General features: G+C 39.9%; 1 long non-coding RNA gene across 1 annotated transcript; it reads right to left on the bottom strand.

Annotated features, from left to right (window-relative positions):
• Positions 1-923: 923 nt before the first annotated feature.
• Positions 924-4,431, bottom strand: LOC309711730. The gene is made up of 3 exons (XR_014278082.1): positions 3,757-4,431; positions 1,064-1,244; positions 924-981 (listed from the first exon to the last, which is right to left on the bottom strand). It is a non-coding gene; the product is annotated as an uncharacterized lncRNA (long non-coding RNA).
• Positions 4,432-6,391: the final 1,960 nt, after the last annotated feature.

The raw sequence follows: 6,391 nt of genomic DNA, 5'->3' as shown, positions 1-6,391 counted from the left end.
TATACTTCAGGAAAAACTGTCAACAGTTCCCATAAATACATGGTTGAAACTTTTGTAAAGTCTTCCCAGAAGAGTTGAACCTGCAACACCTACATACGCATTCCAACCAAGTTACCATATTCCCTGCAAATATTAGCAACAGTGTGGTAAAATATAATGCAGATGGCACTGTATGTGTACAAGGTGAGCTGGAAAATGGTAAGCTTAATCATTTTTTGTAATTGTTTGATTTGAAAAAAAAAATCAAACAATCTTGGATTCCATTTTGCCAAGTCAAGTTGATAACCTGTTAAAGGCAGTTTGGTGTCTGCACATCTTGCAGCTTAAGCCTTAAATTCTCTTTTTCGTTTATTGTGGCTGAAATATCTGGATTTGTCGATTAGGTGATAAATTGTAATCTTTGGCTCTCTTCCACAGCGTGTCTTTTGTCCTGTCTTCCTTCTCTCACCCCAGCTGGTTGCAGCAGCTGGCTGTCCCTCCCTGAGCCTGGTTCTGCTGGAGGTTTCTTCCTGTTAAAAGGGAGTTTTTCCCCCCACTGTCACAAAGTGCATGCTCATATGGGGTCATATGAATGTTGGGTTTTTCCAACATTTGTATTATTGTGAGGTCTACCTTACAAAAAGTGGCAGTTAATTCTTCCTTAACTAGGTTCATTAACAAAAACAGGATAACTGATAACAGAATAGCTGATCAGTATATATAGTAGTTATATAATGTGTTACAATCGGCCCAGTTGCTGGCACAAAACGGGAGGTCCTAGAAGCAGACAGAGTGAACTCAGCAATGATTACACAAGTGATTTATTTATTGATGGCAGTGAATAACGACACCTAAACCCTCAACCTAATCTGGTGACAACTATTTACAAGAATCTATGTTCAAAGGGGAATGTGCAGGGCTCCAGGAAGTTTCTCTGGAAACACTGGGGATGTGGGGAAAGCACAAAGGACAGGTTTTTCCAAGGCGGGGAGCACAGAGTCTCTAGGATACAGGGAGAGCAGAGTAAGTGAAGGAAACAAAGGCAGGGAGACCGAAGAGTTAATTAGTAGGTGTTGCTGCTTACTCGTGCTGATCCGAGTGAGTGGTTTTGTGACAGGGAAAGAAGTCCGACCTGTGAGTCCAGTACATTGAAGCAGACGGCAGGCAGAGAGAGTGAAGGTAATCAGTCAAGACTGAGCGGGATCGGTGGCAAATGATGAGGGTTCCCAGCTGCAGGCTGCCAATGGAGTGAGTATTGAAGCAAGCTGTGAGCACAAGGAGAACACAGGTAAGGCCAACGTTGAGACACAGAGATAAGCAGCCTGTTATCACCGTGAGTAGCCAGAGGTGTGGACTCGAGTCACATGACTTGGACTCGAGTCAGACTCGAGTCATTAATTTTATGACTTTAGACTTGACTTGAAAAAATGTTCTAAGACTTGTGACTTGACTTGGACTTTTACACCAATGACTTGGGACTTGAATTGGACTTGAACCGGTTTACTTGAAAAGACTTGATATTTTACCCCAAATATAAAATTTAACATGCATATTATATAGAGATTGAAAATGTGACGTCATTCACGGGTAGAACCGCAAAGGATTCTGGGAACTCGTGGCAAGCGGTAGTAGCGCACGCAGGCTTTCAATTAAAATCAGTTATACAGCGATAAAAAGAAACACAAAAATGTCAAGAAGCTGTTGTATTATTAACTGCAATAGCCGGTCGCATGACAGCCACGGGAAGCCGACGGGTAAAGAGATCGGTTGTTATCGGATTACGTCGTTGAAGAGAAATTGTTCGAGCCATGTTTCCGAAGTAACAAAGAGGCGACGGGTGGCCTGGATTGCAGCCATTCAAAGATCAAATATAACGTCCCAGAACACTCCAGCTCACAGGTTAGTCTGCTCCAAGCATTTACACGAAGGTCAGTGTTTTTTAGTAGTTAATACGTCATTTTCATAACATAATTAGTGATATAGGTTACAAGCAAGTCTGGCGCTGAACAGAAATTGTCGCGCTATGCTCCTTTATTTATTGTGCATAAATAGTGAATTGTCCTGACACAATATTGCGTTTCGCTTCTGTTATTATGGTACATTAACAAAAACATATACTTTTATTCACAGGATAAAACAGGTTTTTTGTATCACATAACTATTTTAGGAACAATTTGGTTTTTCGTTCTTACAAACACATTTCTTTTGAACTTGCCCAACGTTCTCAGTTTTTCAATGCTCAACATTTTCAATTTTGTCCACATGCTGGACAGAATGTAACTGTGTGCTTTCTGCAGATGTACTTCTTGCATTTCTCACAGAAAGTGCTTGTTTTCAAACAGGAACCTTCCTAACTAAGATTTAAAACAAAAGATTTCTACGTCTCCTCCAGTCTCACAAACAGATGACAAACCAAGCAACACACCTGAGTCACTGACTTTCTTAAATCCACTCACTCTCACTGGCTGTTTATTACTAATCACTGTGTAACTGCTGTGAATTCACAGTAACTGCCATCTCCTTACAAATCTTCATTAGATTAACCACACTTATACAGACTGTATATAACTCCAGCCATGTTGATGGATTGCCTGTATTGGCTGGAAATATTAATTTCCAGGGAAAGAACACAGGCAGACGATGCTTACAGGATGTGATGTGACAACACTAATGAAATATTGATGTGTCATATTTGTCCAAGGTGTATTTCATTGTTATGGAAAAAGAGAATATCAAAATCATGATGACCAATTGGAGTGGTGATTTCTATGACTTTGTGTATATAATTTGGGATTTTGAACAAATGTAGGCCAATAAGGAATATATGATATCATTTCATTCTTTTCAATGGTTTATTTGCATGACGCACAAACAGACACAATTGAAAGGTACAAATGTGCATGACACGAATTCAAACGTGGTGCAGATGTGTGTCACCAGTTGATCTGGCTGTGGGCTGTGGCACTTGGCCAGAGGTGGCGCTGGTTGACTCGAGTCCATGTTAGTGCACAAAGTAAACTGCTCGCTTTAGTTGTGAAGCAAAAACGCTGAATTCGGAGACATAAACCGTGCGAGGGGAACGATAACGACGACAAGAGTCTCCCGATCGTTTACTCTTGCTGTCCTGTGAACAACATCGGCGTGGTGTTAATTGTTTGCTGTTTTCGCGATCGCGTCGCGCATGAGGATATCACCAGGTAAACTCGCCACATTTTTAAACATTTTGTTGTTCAACAGCATCAAGACTGACGGAGTGTGTTTGAGACAACCTCACAAGTGTCACAGATGACACATTTGGCGTTTTTTTTTTGCTGGTTTGTCGGTAGCAGCTACTGAAACGCAAGACTGCCACACATCTGTTCGACCAACGCCAGTTGATCTGGAACACCGGTCCTACAACCGCATCCAAGAATAACATGCAGCTTATCTCAGAACTGTCGGTGAAAATTATTCTTGGAGCTAGGTTTAATTGAGGTGCAATTTCACAATTTGTGTATATTTTCTAAGTTCACTATTTTGTCATGTGTTGAGAAAAACACAGATTTTAAAATTACATGGTCTAATATTTACATTTAGCATATAACTGCAACATTATTTTTTCGTTTTTTTTTTTTTTTTTTTTTAAAGACTCGAAAGGACTTGAAATTCAAAGTTTCAGACTTGTGACTTGACTCAGACTTTTACACCAGTGACTTGAGACTCGATCTGACTTGCCTGACATTACTTGAGACTTGAGGATAAAGACTTGAGACTTGCAAAACAATGACTTGGTCCCACCTCTGTGAGTAGCTGACGGATTGGTGAAGGAGAGTAGACCAGGCCGGGTTTAAATGCAGCCTCCACATTGCAGCTGATTAGTCCCAGGTGCGGGAGATTGCCTGACTCCGCCTCAGGGAGGACCCCGGAAGACAGCTGCCAGCCCCGTTGCCACAACCACTGCAGCACTTAATGAAATGCCAGAGCAATTTCCTAAAATTTTGATATTTAATACTGAAGGATGAAGGGAAATCAATTTAGTAACAGTGTTACTTAGCTGATGGTGAGAGTCAAGTGCAAGAAGAATGTTCTTCACAATTGAGTTTTTGACAGCAGTGTAAAATGATCATTTGATTAATTGTTCAAAATGGAAATATGAACATGAGTAAAATTCCACATCAGGACAGCAGTATCAGCAGAAAAATGGAGATACCTGGAATAGCTGTAGTTTAGCTGAATTTGTGAGCCTTTGAGCAGAGAAGTCCAGTTTAAACACTTTGAAGTTCTGGTAGGTTGTCATCTTCACAGCTGAACTCACTTCCTAAATGATAGAGTTGATTAGCTCAATTCAATTTAATTCACTTTTATTTATACAGCGCCAAATCACAACAACAGTTGCTTTATATTGTAAGGTAGATCCTATAATAAAATTCAGCTGTGCTCTCCGGAGTCTATGTGATTGAGGTAAATGGTAAATGAGCGTTTCTTTGTGTGCAGACCCTCTGGACTGTTTTCCCTGGTGTTCCCTGAGTGACAAGTGTTTGCGTGGATTCGTGTTTGGAGAGAGATGAGAGTGTTCACCTGGATTTCCCCCGGAGCCCTGCCCCTCTCACCTTTTGTAGATAGCACTGCCCCGCACCTTTTGTATATGCATTCATTGGATATTGTTCATTAATAAATTCTCTTGTGTGCATCAATCCCCGGAGTCCAGCGCGTGAGTCCACCTTGTACACCGTGACATTGACATTCTGCTGGTACATACCGAGGGAACAAGCTATATGATCAGAAAGTTACTGGAATTAACCCAAAGATAATCTGGTTCAAAATTGATCAGTATCCCCTTCAAGACTGTCACTTTTGCTTTCCAGCATGGTTACATTTTGGGGTGTTTTTTTTTTTTTCTTTCTTTCTTTTTTTTGCCTCTGCAATGATCTCAGCAACCTTTAAACTTGATTTTCAATTTGGAGAAATTAACAAATTTGCATGGAGACAAATTTTCAGAAGTAGGGCAGGTGGTGAAGAAGATTGAGTTGGTGTAGTCAAAAACCCATCTTTTCAATTTCCTGTATAGTGGTAGACAATGGCTTGCCGTTATTCTCAGGTTATAAAGACACCAGAACATTAAAACTCCAGTTTTCCCTGGAACCTGCTGATAGATGAGATCTTGAATTTAAGTATATTTTTATTTATTTTTTGCAGTTGTCAAATCTTTGATTATAACTCATATTCTCTACCATTATGCACAGAGTTCACATTCAATCATGTTTAATTAAGGTGTGTAGCCATGTAATGTCATTTTTTAAAGAAATAGGTATATAAAAATAACTTCTCAGTAAAAACTAAAATTACGATATACACCATTTTAAGTGATTACAATTGACAATATTAGATATTAATTAATATTATCATTATTCTTTATAATGTTGTAGTGCGTCATTATATCACAGATAATTTTGGTATGGCGTAATACAATATGTGGCTTTAAACCAGGGGTGTCAAACTGATTTTACATCGTGCGCCACATAGCCCACTTTGATCTTAAGCGGACCGGACCAAGGACACTCGGGATCCCGTTTCTGTCAGTGTAAAGAAGTTGCATATTTAACTGTTTTTCTGTATGAAAAAAGCTGCTGTCAGCACAACTATTTGGACTTAAAATGTAAGAATTAAATGTGTTAATAAATTACAGAAAAAGTTCTGGTTGCTCAACTTTTTTTCAAGATTAACTTAGATTTTTATAGTAGAAAGTAAAAATAAATAAATAAACTTTTCTGTTTTTCACAAAGTTACAGAGGTTTTATTAGAGATATAGCTAAGCGTTTTATAATTTGTCAGGTTTTGTGAAAGTTGAAAAAGCAGCGGTCGACAACACTACACAACGGTGCGTGACAAGCAAGCGAAAGAAAGCAGAGATTTTTGATGGGAAGGCGGTCCCGAAGCACACTGAGAGATAGAGCTGTCCAGGAAGTTTCGATTAAAAGTAAGAAGGAATTCATCACATTTTTTTCAAAAGTGAAGTGTAGTTTAGGTCTTCTTTTGCTGCTGGTTCACAGAATTTTGGTCAGAGTGACGGAATCCCCATTTTTGGTGAGATGTCGACTTTAACACGTGACGGCATGTCCGGACCCGCGTTTTCTGTTTACATCCCTTTGCGGTATCTGTTTACCCACTCTTTTAGCTTGCATTTAAATCCAGCGCTCCTCCGTTTACGTGGTGTGACGTCTGCCCCCTTCCTTTTTTCACATAATGGTAGAGTCTGACTTTGCAAGTTTGCATTTGATTGGCTGCATGGCGTGCCCATCAAAATAAAGCCAAACTCCTGCCTGCATACATTCTCAGCAGGGCCAACTGCCTTCTGCTGCCCAGCACACCACACACAGCTCTCCTTCCTTCTCCTCTGGGACTCAAGGTGCTGCTTAAATAGGGAAGACATGAT

The sequence above is a fragment of the Aulonocara stuartgranti genome, assembly GCF_965226115.1.
Source record: "Aulonocara stuartgranti genome assembly, chromosome: 7".
Lineage (NCBI taxonomy): Eukaryota > Metazoa > Chordata > Actinopteri > Cichliformes > Cichlidae > Aulonocara > Aulonocara stuartgranti.
The sequence above is the reverse complement of the archived record's forward strand: the minus strand, read 5'-3'. Positions and strand labels throughout refer to the sequence as shown.